The sequence below is a fragment of the Sitophilus oryzae genome, unplaced genomic scaffold (genome assembly GCF_002938485.1).
Source record: "Sitophilus oryzae breed Bouriz unplaced genomic scaffold, Soryzae_2.0 scaffold_496_pilon_pilon, whole genome shotgun sequence".
NCBI lineage: Eukaryota > Metazoa > Arthropoda > Insecta > Coleoptera > Curculionidae > Sitophilus > Sitophilus oryzae.
The window spans coordinates 609,481-624,474 of record NW_022147080.1 but is presented as its reverse complement, the minus strand read 5'-3'; the positions used below and the strand labels follow the sequence as shown (position 1 = coordinate 624,474).

The window sequence follows — 14,994 nt, the reverse complement described above, 5'->3', positions numbered from 1 at the left end:
TATTAAAGTAGCTGGATATGCTGATTATAAACTACTCAAAACAATTATCGCATATTTTCAAAAAAAATATTAATTTGAAAAACAAGACACTTTGAATTCCCTGACTTCCCGTTTTAAATAGTTTGGATACTGTGAAAGGAAATTCGAAACAATAATAAGCCTACGCGTGGATCTGTAATTTTTAGTCGGCCGACTATTTAGTTGCAAAAGTGAAAACAATACATACTTATGGAGCCGAACGGCCGACTATCTGATTGCATGTGAGCGCGGTTCCATAGAAATATATCGGTTACAAATATGCAACTAAATAGTCGGCCGATTAAAAATTGCCTGTCAAGATATAGCCTAAGGCTACGCAATGCAATCAAATATTGGGCCGATGGGCTCCATAAGAATGTATTGTTTTCACTTTTGCAACTAAATAGTCGGCCGACTGAAAATTACATGTCAGTGCCTACCATAATTATCCTAAAAAAACTCACAATAAAAAGGCCGAAAAATGCATGCTTCATCTAGAAATATGTAATAATTACTTTATTCAAATATGCGATAATTGTTTTGAGTAGTGTATTAAAAGTCTAATCAACAACTCTACCTAAAATAAAATATATTTTAAATATAATACTTTCCTAATCAAAATACCGTACTTTTAATTGAGGAATTGAATCATACCTCTCACGACTTGTGGCGACATCTACTAGCGTTTGTCTGAAGCTAATCAAACAGCGCAGATACAAATTCCTATTAAACGTACAGTAAAGGTGATTTTATTTAGATGGCGTCATAAGAAATTTTAAATGTTTAAATATTCAAAATATATTTTTTCTATATTAATAGATTGTAATAGATGGTAATGTATCGTTTCTTTTCTAGTCTGATGCAATAACAATGATGTAAGGCATTAAATTAAATACAATATGTTAAAATACGTTTTTTACCGTAATTTACAGATGTTGTAAGAAAAGCATATTCTATAATATTGTTCAAGAGTATACAGGGTGTTTCAGACCTGAAAGCGACGATTGTAGTTAAATTGTATCAAAAACTATTGAACCAATGTAGGCAATGTATCGTGGAGGTCATTCAGAAGTTTTGTAAAGAATGAATAAAGATTTTTTTTAAATGCATTAACTGTATAATTTCAAAAAAATCAATTCAAATTTGCCAATAAATATCCAAGAGAATTAGGAGATTTTTTCCCTGTTGTCATAGTAACAGAACAAAATGCAAACCATTATTATAGCTTCGGCGTTTTATATAGTCCATAAACTTCAGACTTTTTTATGCGAAGAAAAAATCATGATACTATCCTTTTTAAAAAACAAAAGTTTTGTCAGTTTAGTGTTTCCTTACAAAGAATACAGTTACATTGGTACCCTTGGCGCTAAAAAAAACAGCTAAGAAATCAGTTGTCAGATAAGCAATTATAACTTGTTTATTCTGATTTCCCATGAAGTATTCTTCACGAAGAGAAATGCATTTTTGCATCCGTTGCACCTTCAAAATTGCGTTCTTAAATTTGCTGACTGCAACTTCTCTGTACTGGAAGCTTTGACCACGCATTTCATTCTTAATCTTTAGAAAAGTAAAAAAGTCGTAAAGACTTAGGGCGGGACTGTATGGAGGATGGTCCAACCGTTCGATGTTCTCTTGCTTTAAAAATTCGATTGTTTTTCGAGCTGTGTAGGAACTCATTTATTTATTTATTCGTGTCCAACTCAGTATATGAAAAAAAAAACAAGAAATACAAAAATACATATATAAAATATACAAAACGGCCAAATTAATAAAAAAAGGTACATCATACATTTAAAAAAAAACATAGTCAATCAATCAACATAAATAGGAACAAAACTTGTACAGAATTAGACAAACTACAAAAAAATATATATGCACACAGCGGTTATATACAGGATGCCAAGTACTGGATCTTGGCACACTCCAGAGCGTTGGTATTTCCCTCCGCCAGATCACTCTGATTGCATATGTTTGGGAGATTTGGGCATACGAGAAGATGCCTCAAATTTTGTTCCTCTCCGCATTCACAGGATACAGGTCCGTCAAGGTAGCGCCACTGGTTCATGTTTGTCTTGCATCTGCCAACCTGAGTACGCAAACGGTTCAGACTCCTCCACACCGGCCATGCCTGTTCCGCACCAAGTGGTGGGCTCTCTTTTGGCCTTAGAGCAAAATCGTTTGGAGTTGTTGAAGTTGCTGACCACAACTCTAGTCTCTTTGCGGATGCCGTGCTGCTGTCAAGTGGCTGGACGGCAGAAAGAAAACTTTTTCGAGATTTCAACCTGGGTCCGGCGGCGTATTGTCCGAAGAGCGGGTGCCGGGTATCGGAAAGAGCTTGCTGTTTCTCTTTCATGCTGGAAACTTGTCTCCTTATGTGGGGTGGAGCTATCCCGCTGAGGAGGTTTAGCTGTTGGACCGATGTGGGTTTTAGGCATCCGGTCATTAGATGGCACGATTCTTCTAAAGCCATTCTATTGAATCCTCCAGCGGCTTCGATCACCACCCAATTCGACAAAAAAACGTCTGCTACAAAGCAGGGTGCGGATGACTTGTACAAGTTGATAGTCTTTCGTTATTTGATAAATCTTATATATCAGACGGTTGTGACTTACTGTGTCATATGCTGATTCTCAAAAGCCATTCTCAATATGTTGTGTGAGGTTCAGAACTTGAGCGGTACAGGTCTTTCCCGGTCTGAATCCCGCTTGCTCCGGTATTAGCTGATCGTCTAGCTGATGTTAAGGCTGATACGATTTAATAACATTCTTTCAAACAGTTTATAGAGTGTGCACAGTAAGGAGATGGGCCTAAAATGTTTGGGGTCGTCCAAACTCTTCCCGGGTTTGGTGGATAGCGATGACTTTGCTCTTCCTCCAGACTTTGGGGATCCTATTGGATTGAAGACTATAATTAAAGAGCTTCAGGATCCATTCCTTAGTTGCCGCACCAAAATTAATGATTTGTTCGTTTCTCAACTCGTCAACTCCAGCGGCTTTTCCTAATTTTAAATCGTTTATATAGCTGCATTTGGTTCAAATATTGCGAAAGGTTGGCTGAACTCGTTATTTTCCTGTTCTATTCTAGTAAGGCGGAGTGTTTTCTTCCCATTTGACTTACCGTTCACAATGAGTTGGTGGGCTACCTCATTCGCACTTACGCTTGGTATCTCTTTGGGGGCAGTTGGGTGGTTGTCCACCTTTCTTAGTGTTTTCCATGCTTGTCGACTAGAGTGTTTCATATCGATATTGGTGATAAGAATCTGTCAATTTTGACGACGACTTATAGCAATCTCTTCTGACAGTCTATTACCGTAGTTGAGATGATAGATATGATAAGATTAACTTGCATTGTCTTAGTGGAGGATCATACGTCGTTGAGGGTTGGTTTTTCGAAACTCGGCAATTACTTTGGCAAACAATGTGTGCCAATCAGCAGTAACAGTTCTTCGATCTTGCGAGGGATTGTTGCTACATGACCCGCTTTTGAGACAAATGTCCCCATCTTTTTGGAAACATTTGGAGAACGGACTTTTACCGGTTTTAGTTCATCTCGGAATACCGAAACAATCATTATTATCGGGTTCATAAGAGTAAATCCAGGATTCATTACCATTGACAATACTGTATATATTTTTTGTGTTTCCTGCGTTAAACAGGTGTAGATTTTTTTCATACCAACTGACTCTAATTGCTTTCTGTTAAACTATTTTTTACAGATTTCTTTATGTAAAAATTTTTGAATTGAGGTCTTAGAAATGCCCAATGATGCATTAGTTTCACGATATGTAACATGTCGATCTTTTTGGATCAGCTTATCTACAACGTCGACGTTTTCCTGGGTAAATGCCGTTGTTGGTGGACCTGTTCTTGGATCATCGCTAACACTAATCCGTCCACTTTTAAATGTTTTATACCAACGCGAAATTGTGGTACTTCATTTCTGAAGACAGAAACCAACTCGGCAAAGCATTCTTATTGATACAACTGTCTTTGAAGGTTGTAAAAAAATATTGCCCGAAAATTTTCTCGGCTGAATTCCATTTTTCGATTGGCTCGTCAACTTCAAAAATTTAGTTTAGTTATAGCTTTAAACGAAGCAGTCTAAAACTTTGGCGTTAAGTTAACTAAAGATGACAGTTAATTTTGAAATTTGATATCCAGTGTCCGACAATAGTGCGTCGGGCATCTGTACCTCCTAGAATCAAAAACTTGAGAAATTTTGTTTAATTGCATTGTATTTTAGGAAAATATTTTAACTTCTATAGGGTGGCTCAAAAAAGTATGAGTGGATCGGAATAACTTTTTTTAAATAGAACACCCTGTATATTATTGCATTTTTGGTTTCCTTTCAGATCACTTTACGTAATCCTAAAATATGAGTAAATATTTTTCTATAGTTTTAGAGACAGTAATAAATAAATTAAAAATAAATATTTTTCAGCCTTTCTTAAAAAAATTATTTAAAATACGAGAATTGTCCTGAAATCAAAAAACTATATTAGGTATTAGATTCTCTGTACTTACTTTGCTATAAATATGGTAATCATAAATCATACAGGATGTTCAAAATTCTACGCCAAACTTTCTAAAATATACAATAATTTTCCTTCGTTTCTTTTTAATGGAACACCCAGTAAATTATTTTTTTATTAGATGGAGAATTAAAAAATGGACATTTTTTGTATTTAGAGTATTTCAAAATTGTTAACGATTTCGGAGATAATCGTGGTTTTATATCTCATATGGCATTTTCCACAGTAAATTTTATCAAAGCCACCCAATGATTTTTCTCTGGTATTTACCGTTCCAAATGCAAATAATACTACGTGTATCTGCGAAACCATTAAAATTTTTAAAATACTTTAAATACAAAAAAAAATAATTTTCTAACTCTCCCTCTAATAGAAAAATAATATACAGGATGTTCCATTTAAAAAAAGAAAAATTATTTTATATTTTAGAAAGTTTGGCGTAGAATTTTAACCACCCTGTATGATTTTAGATTACGATATTTATAGAGAAGTAAGTATGGACTATCTAAAGTGAATACCTGATATAGTTTTGGTTTCAGGACAGGTTCTTGTATTTTTAATAATCTTTTAAGAAAGGCTAAAAAATATATATTTTTTATTTATTTATTAATATCTCTGAAAGTATCGATACATATTTACTCATGATCTAAAAAGAAGCCAAAAATGCAATTATATACAGGGTGTTCCGTTTAAAAAAAATAATCCCGATCCACACACACTTTTTTGAGCCATCCTATAGAATAAGTTAAACTATTTTCCTGAAATACATCCTCGTGCATACTTTAGGTTTACACTTACACAAAATTATCAAGTTTTTTATTCTAGGAGCTAAAGATGCCCGACGCACTATTGCCGGACCCTGTATATGCCAAATATAAAAAACAACCCTTGTATTAATGGCGAAAAGAAAATTAAATGTCTTGACATAAAATACTCAAAAAAAAACTCTAAAGTTATTGGGCTATCTAACCGGTCACACGAAAAGCACAGCAGCATTAAAACAGCGTGAGTTGCGCTGTTCTAACAGACAACTTCGTGATTGTCGTTGAATAAGAAAAAGTTTTCAAATCGAAGAACCGCGGACAGCAAACGGACGTAAGTAGTACGGATTAAGAGGGAGTGAAATGCTTGACCGTAGCAGGCAATCAGTTGGTGGTACGCTTTAGTAGTACGCCAATACCTGTCAGTACTTGGATTAACAGAAACGCGCGTTCTAGATTTACCTACGGCGCGAGGTTAGAACAATTTGAACACGGTATAAACAAAGAACGGGCTAAAGTTATGTGAATCTGTACAGGTGAAACGATAAACACCATGTTAGTGTTGTTGTGTTTGTGTTGGATAAACAGCTCAATGGACGAAGAGAAGGCTTTGCTAAGCCTTTAACGTATCTTGTTTTGCGTTCTTCATTTACAGGTAAATTAGAAAGTACATCATTGTCGTCTAAAAACGACAGTTATTTTTCTATAATGACATGTTTTGTATACAGGGTGTAAATGAAACTAGAGTTTCCATACAAGTTTTTGAAAAATCCGGACAAAAAAATGTATTTATGTAAAGTTTGTCTAAGGATGTTGTCTTGGATGTCATCTGAAGATATTCTTCCCTGACTCAATAGGCAGGCGGGCAAACTTCACTTTAGAAGAAAAATTAAAGATAATTATGAAAGTACTTAGTATACTCTTTTATCCTTTGTGAGCAGCACTAAGATTTTCACTGCATATACCGGGTGCGTCTCAAAAGTGGTTCACCCCTATAACTTTTTTACCTTTTCAGATTAAAAAAAAACGAGATTTGTTATGTTACTATATGACATAAATTAGGATTGATTGACGTATTCAAATGTGTTTGGTTTGGTTGACTACAACTTTTAATTTTTAAATGGCATCCTCGGTATATTTCTATTTTATTCGATAGAATATGACATTCTTAGTAGAAACACACATCATATGTCAACTTTTGACATTTTTGCATATAGTTTATTTGAATTAATCAATAGTACTAATTATGTATGCCACCCTCGCCTCGTTCCATTTGAAAAAAATAAGATATGATTAAAAATACGATTTGGGCATTTTTCAACCGGCCACAACAAGACACAAAAAATATTAGATGATTAAATCTATTTTTCCAAGGCTCCTTCTACAAAAATTAGTGTTTTTAACACAGCCGTGGCACTGAAGATTGAAATTTAAAATACGATTTTCTTAAGCAAAAATGTCAAAAGTGACAAGAATAAGCAAAAATTTTTAAAACGACATATCGTCCTATTGCTGCCAAAAGTCACTAACTAACATTTTTTCCGAACAACCAAATTCAATCACTAACTATGTTTTGAATCGGAGAATCGATTGCAAAAGTCATTAACTACGATTTCTGGCTATTTATGTTTTATTTTAATACCGAATAGTTACTAACTATAACATTTTTATGCAATGCAATTCATCTTTAGACGCATTTTTCTCGGAAGTAATAAAAAGTAAGTTAGTGACTTTTGGCAGCAATGGGACGATATGATATGTCGAATTATCATTCAGTTTCTATCAAATAAACTAGAAACATACGAAAGGTAGCATTTAAAAATTAAAAGTTGTAGTCATGTCCTGTAAAACAGGAAGTGACTTAAAACAATTAAATACGTCAATCAATCCTAATTTATGTCATATACTAACATACCAAATCTCGTTTTTTTAATCTGAAAAAAGTTATAGGGGTGAGTCACTTTCGAGACGCACCCGGTATACGCTACAAACGACATCAGAAGTGGATTATCTCTTTTTAATGGAACAGAAAACTTTAAGCATTTTATTGGTTACTATACACTTCGTTTTGGCATTATCAAATGCTTAATTTTATTGGTAAAATTTAATATTGCGATATCCCCAAACCAATTTAGCCGTTGCATATACAATTAGTATAGTTAAAGTCTGTCCAACGAATCAGGGAAGATTTTGACAGATGACGTTCAAAAAATGACGAAAAATACAATTTATTTGTGAACTCGTTGGACATACTTATTTTCATAGAGCGCACCTAATCATAACAAAAACAAATTATAGAAAAATTAATTCACGAGTACACCAAAAAGCAATAAAACTGCGATATAACATAAAAACTAATGAATATAAAAAAATTGGCGCCGGGAAGCACGTATAGCCGCCCGTAGTAAAATATGTTAATAAAAAGTTGGCAGGCAGTTCTTTTAGTTTCAAAGTAAAGGAATTTTTCCAATTTTTTTTTATCTCAAAAACTGCGACTTTGACTGATTTTGATTTTATTACAAATTTTGTTGCAAATATTATTCCTAATCTTAAATTGAAAACCGCGTGTCGCTAGCTACTGTAATTTTGGAGTTACGATTTTATAAAATTTTTAACCCCCTCCCATACCCCCCACCCCCACCAAAAGCTAATGGCCAGATTCTCGGGTGCCACAGTATTTTTGTGCCAAATTTGGTTAAAATCGGTTTAGCGGTTTTTGAGTTATCGTGTTACAGACAGACGGACAGACAGACAGACACCATGAAAATATTTTGTATTTAGGTCATTTATGACCCATATAACTCATTAAGCCTACCATACCTGTTGGTGTGGACGGCTAAAAATAACTATATGATTAAAAAAACGGCGTCAGAAACGGCTGGGACTGACAATGGATAACATTTTTGGCGAGGCTAATCTGTAGACGTAATTCACTAAAAATTAGCATGAAACTTGTCAAAAATTAACACTAATTATATAAAGATTAAAAAATGTCAAAACGTTTCTCGAAACACAAATCTATTTCGAAAAAAATATTTTTCTCTAATTTTAAACAACACCATTTGAAAATAATTTTTAATCAATATAAAAATAAATTATAACTTTCTTAAGGGCATCTGACAGTAGCAAATGACGGCATTTCTCCATTCGTTACGGCCAACATGACCTCTAGGGCTTGACCTTGCCAAAATTATCATTGATTGTCAATCCCCAGCCGTTTTTGAAGCCATTTTTTATCGTATGTTTATGCAATAGTTATAATAGGAATTAAAACCAATTTCAACTTTATCTAAAGATTGCCTTTAAGGTATTTGCTCGTTAGTTTCATTTACACCCCGTACAATAAGCGACCGGTTGATCTACTTATACACTTGTTAACTCACCGTGAGCAAGAACCGCTTCTGTATGCTGGCATTATTTCAGCGTGAATCGCCTTCATTTTATATAACAGTAGCCGATATACCGAGCGCCGATTTCTACGATCTACATAAAAAAATGCGAAGAGAGAGTTTAATGAGACAGCTAAACAAACAGATAATCGCCACGGTGCCATAGATTACTCAATTATTACAATAACCAGTGGCGGTACCTCAATAAGGGCACACGTGCACAAAAAAAAATCTTGATTAAAAAGATAAGATTTTCATTAAAAATTAGTGTTTTTAATAGCGATGGGAACTATCGAATGAATTAGACTATCGAATGGTTAATGAATGAATGATTTCAACTATCGAATGGTTTTATTCGAATAAAATCATTCATTCATTTGTATACTAAAGCATATGTGACAACCTCGCCGTGCGACTAAATGGTTATCGTTGAGCCACGGCTATCGAATGCTTTTGATAAATGAAATTTAGTATTCGTTTGATTTTTGTATGCGTCAGTGCATTATTAGTTCTTCCAAATTTTTATAACTTCGCCGTATAAATACTGTGCTATTTTTGCGTTTATTAAAATAGTTAAAATACTAAAATAGTAGTTATTTTTTAATTTTATTTATTGACGATTGTGTGCATGTGCAGGTGGTCAAAATTTTTCCGAAAATTTGTGTGGTTTTCCGTAGTCCGATCTTTCAATTATTTAATTTTATATGGTATATGGTCTATTTTTTAATGGGAAATTTTGAGAAGTATCAATTTTTAAGAGAGATGAGATGAACTTACAATTAATTTTAAAAATACATATTTGTATTTTAGATGTTTTAATAATATGAATTAGTTAAACTTAATAATCATATTTAAGTAATGTGGTTGTATAATCATGTTTAAGTAAATGGTTATCGAACTCAAACTATGGGGTGAGAAAATTAAAATGAAAGTTTTACACGTGCCAATTTAAAAAAAAAGTTAACGATGTTTGTATTTTGTTTATGCTAATTCTCTTACATGTAGTTTTTTGCGAAGAAAAAATATTTCATTTATTTTTTAAAGTAAATGCCAGTAAAAGTAAATATAATTTTTAAATAGTAATATAAAGCACCTAATATAAATAATTTTGATTTCTAATTTTTTATTTATATTTTCCTTCCATTACACTGCATGCTTAGAAAATTAATAAATGTTTATATTTCATGATTTTAAAATTTGTTGTTAATATAACAAATTAGTTCTGTAATTATTATTATTTAATAAACCAACGTTGCCAAAAAATTTAGAGACTATATTATTTTTAAATAGGATCTAATATAAATAATTTTGACATCTAATTTGTTAGATGAAATATACATCTATACATCTAATTTGTTAGATGATAATAATATAAAGAAAATATTTATATTAAATGATTTTAAATTTTGTTGTTAATAGGTATAACAAATTATTACTGTTATTATTATTTATTTGTCGATGTCTTTGCTAAAAAACATTAAAAATAATTTTCCTACATCCAAAATAACAAGTATTATTGCAGTGTAACAACAGAATATTAATAAAAGAAATGCAGAATGTATAGTATGTCTATATATTCCCTAATTAACTAAAGCCAAACATAATATTCTTTGCTAATATCAACTAATACCAAAATATGGCAACAGCGCCTTTCATAATGTATTTTCTGTGTAAATACCAGCATCTCAATAAAAAAAATAATGTGTCCTTATCTATATCTGACTCCGCAAAAAATCAAAGATGCCGGCTTCTTTCATAGCATTGCCACCGACCGCTGTCGGGTTTCTCGGAAAGAAACCTACGTCGCCGGGCGACAACTAAAATTCAGTTAATATTTTATTATAATCGATCCTGACGAATGAATGAATTTCATAAATGAATGAATTTTATAAATGAATGGTTTTTGCTGCCGAATTACTAGAATACAATATTTCAAGGCAGATGACGGATCTATTCGATAATTTTTATTCGAATAGTTTTCAACGAATGTTTTCTTACTAACTATCGAATTATTCGAATGAATTGCAACTATCGAATGTTTCGATAGTATTCATTCGATAGTTCCCACTACTAGTTTTGTTTTTAACACAGCCATGGCACTCTAGATTGAAATTTATAATACGATTTTTTCTAAGCGAGAATGTCAAAAGTTGACATATTATATGTCATTCTATTCACAGTGCCATTTTCTATCGAATAAAATAAAAAATATACCGAGAGTGACATTTAAAAATCAAAAGTAATTTCCGGTGAAACAGGAAGTGACCGAAAACAATTGAATATGTCAGTCGATCCTAATCTATGTTATATACTGACATACCAAATCTCGTTTTTTTATCTGAAAAAATAAAAAAGTTGTAGGGGTGGGCCACTTTTGAGGACGCACCCGGTATATAAAACAACCCCAGAGTTCCCAACTGGCAAAGGAGTAGGGTAAGTCCGGTAGAGATGCCCCACTTTTCTTTTAGGGCTAATAATTCATATTGGTAGTTAATTTTAAATGAAACTAATGATGCAATCCTAAACTATCTTTAATAATAATTCATAATAGGACTAAGATAGTAATATAATAAGTAAGTATATATATTTCCAACATGGGAGAAATACCCCGCAAAAAAATACATATACATACTGGTTAAATATTTAAGGTTATTTTTTATTTTTTTAACTAATATCCAAATGTTGAGGATGGCCCTATGCTTGCTTCTTCTGTGTTGTTGTTTACCTCCCTACGTCTCAAAGTCCTTATAGGGATTCCAAAAGCATGCATTATGCTTTTATGCCCATTTGGTCGGTATTAATGGCTTGCAAAGCAGCAGCCAATGATTTTTCAAAACACTGAGCGCTTTCGGGACATTTTATTTTATATTTAGTAGGCATGATTAAAAAAAGTTACTTTTTAGTAAATGAATTAGTAGGGCATCTTTACCAGCTTTCTATGTGGCATCTCTCCCAATACGATAGGAGAGATGCCCCATCGCAAGGTTTTAAAATGCAGCGACATATGATTAATTTTTTGAAGTTATGATACTTCACGAAGCATGTATTTTAATATAAAATGGCATGAAATACCAAAAACTTACATAATATTACGTTATTAAACTCACCCTGTATAAAAACAGTTCTTTGTAAAAACTAGCCTGTTTTTTTATTGACATTGAAATTATGTCAGACCATAATAGCAGCAGGTGAACTACTGCCGTATCTGGCGAGAAGCAACTGATAAGTCACATGATTAGAAATTTACACGCTGTGGCCATCTCACCCGGTGGGGCATCTGTACCGGACTTACCCTACGACAGGGAGACGCGATATCCTCAAAGCTGTTTACAGCAAGAAATCTTCCGTCAACTGAATTGGACCAACAAAGGATTAAAAATAGATGGAGAATATCTTAACCATCTACTTCGATACCATCTACTAACCATCTTATTCACTAATGACATAGTCCCAATATATATATTTGGGACAACTAATACACAGCTCGGGATCTTTTTATTGAAAACAATTTTATTGCACCCAGAATTCAAAAACAATACACATTAAGCTAGAAATTACTCATTGGCGTAACTACAGGGGTGCCCGGGGGTGCTGGTTAGGTTAGGGGCACCCCCCAGAGAAATCCTGAATTATGACTCTTGGCTACGAATTAATTTTTATTTGCTGGTGATGCAGTAAAAATTACATTTTCTTGATAGAGAAATTTATAAACGTTTTATTCAAAAAATGTGTTTTTTAAAATTATTTTTCATTTTTAAAAAACAAAAGCTCTTGGCCCCCACCCCTGAGTTCAAACCCAGCCCCCCGGCCCCCACCAGGTCCACCCCAGGATAAATTGCTAGTTACGCTAATGAAATTACTATTCTTTCCCTAATTTTATATTTCGGATTCTGTGTGTTCTATATACAGTGTGCTACAAATTCGAGGTACGAGCATTGGTATCTCGGTAACCGTAATAGATACGAACATAGTTAAATTGGGGCAAAGTTGCCGCTTTGGAATGTTCACACAAGATACCATAAAAAAAGTTTTAAAACTTTCAAGGATTGCTGAGTTTTTTGGAAAAAACGATTTTTTTTGAAAATGAATTTTATTTTTTCCTGTCGTTACTTTAAAGAAAATCAAAAAACTAATTACATGTTCTCATAGCCACTTTATAAGGGCTATTTGATAGTATTTTTAGATTTTCAAATTAGCTGATAATTTGTGAGATAGAGAGGCCAACTTATTTTTTTTAAATACGGACCTGCATTTTTTATTTCAGGTTTTGAAAGAACTCGGTCTCCTGAGTACAATGATATGCCATACTTGATATTTTTTACCTTAACAATAACAAAACTATTTAATTGTTATTTAAAATAATTTCAAATCCGGTTCTGTTTTTTTAATTTATTTAATCTGATTATATTCATCACAACAATATTGATCAGCGCTAATTAACATTGAATAAGTAAAATCATTAAAAATTGTTTTAGACATTTGAAATCAAAACATTTTAATATTAAGGGTACAAAAACAATTAACGAGTAATAAAAAACAATTAAAGAGTACAAAATGCATTAGGAAGTATAAGAAGATCTGTTCAAAGAGCTATAAATAAGATTGAACGAAAAACAAATATGTGCATTATGGAGGGTGGTAACCCTTTCTAACATGCAGAGCATTAGAAACTAGTTTGTAGAAATTGAATTATTTATAATAACTACGATTAATATTATGCATATTATTAGATCGTACACTGAGATTTAAAATTCACAATAAAAAAAGTTAAAAACAATAGATATCTTTATATAAATTGCTGACCTGGATATTAAATATTTTAATCATTCAATTGGCGTGATTTTTCTTATTCAATGTTAATTAGCGCTGATCAATATTGTTGTGCTGAATATAATCAGATTAAATAAATTAAAAAACCAGAGCCGGACTTCAAATAATTTTAAATAACAGTTACCTAAATAGTTTTGTTACTGTTAAGGTATCCAAAACAAAAAAAGTATCAAGTGTGGCATATCATTGTACTCAGGAGACCGAGCTCTTTCAAAATCTCAAATAAAAAATGCAGGTCCGTATTTAAACAAATTAAGTTGGCCTCTGTATCTCACAAATTATCAGATAATTTGAAAATCTAAAAATACTATCAGATAGCCCTAATAAAGTGACTATGAGAATGTACAATTATTTTTTTGATTTTCTAAACAGTAACGACAGGAATAAATAAAATTGATTTTCAAAAAAATCAGTTTTTTCCAAAAAACTCAGCTATCTTTGAAATTTTTAAAACTTTTTTGATCGCAACTTGGTGAACATGCCAAGGAGCAACTTTGCCCCAATTTAACCATCTTCGCATATATTTCGGTTTTCGAGATACCATTGCTCGTACATCTAATTTGTAGCACCCTGTATAGAGTATTTCAGTACAAGGTGCCACTGATTTCCACCAAAATTTCAAGATATTTGAACGTTTTCAGAATTTTTTTTTGCAAAAAATGTTCAAGCAAATATTCAGGCCATTATTACAATGAACTGTGTAAAAACAAAGTCTTAATATACACCAGTGTTTTAATTTTTTTATAATTATATGTTTTCCATTCACTGGTTCAATTAGAGTAAGCGTGTAGTCGTAATTTTATGTTCCAAGGTTATTACGTAGATATCTACGTAGTAATTTGTTTCTGCAAATATTGGTCAAGACGGTCATGTTTGACGTAATGTCATACAGTTCAAGATTATTGATTATCAATGTACCAAAATATCGTCCATTGGTCAGTGTCAATTTCATTCGATCATATTATGACACTGACAGTACCTAAAGTAGGATTGCCAACCGTTCTCTATTCCAGAGGACAGTCAGTCCTCTTTTCTCTCACATATTGAAAAAGTCCTCTTTTTACATACCAAACTCAAAATCTAAAAAATATTCGTCTATCGTCACAATGCTTTAAAATTTGTTAATCTGTGTCTTTCACTACTCCCACTCGTTTGTACAGAAAAGAAATCGAAGAAATATTTGTGTAAAAGAAATATTTGTGGAAGCGATAAACATGGTTTAACTATTTTATGTTTACTTATTTGTGGCTTACGTTTTGGAAAAAAAGTTTTGTTGAAAATGGTTTGTTTTATTTTAACAAGTTTTGAGTATAAATATTTTAAGAAAGTAAGAAAGATCATCAAATGCATACCATTGACATAATTTTTTGGTAAATTCTAGACATTTGGGCGAAGTTCCAAAAAATGTTTCACCTGTGTCTTTTTTTACCATCTCGTCCTCTATATTTTATTTCGAAAGTTGGTA

General features: G+C 32.5%; 1 protein-coding gene across 1 annotated transcript in view; it reads left to right on the top strand.

Annotated features, from left to right (window-relative positions):
- The first annotated feature begins 5,599 nt into the window (after positions 1-5,599).
- Positions 5,600-14,994, top strand: part of LOC115886783 (sn1-specific diacylglycerol lipase beta-like) — a 39,027-nt gene continuing 29,632 nt past the window's right edge. The window contains exon 1 of the mRNA XM_030906068.1: positions 5,600-5,965. The gene's annotated coding sequence lies outside the window, so the exon portion shown is untranslated. The remainder of the gene's footprint in view (positions 5,966-14,994) is intronic.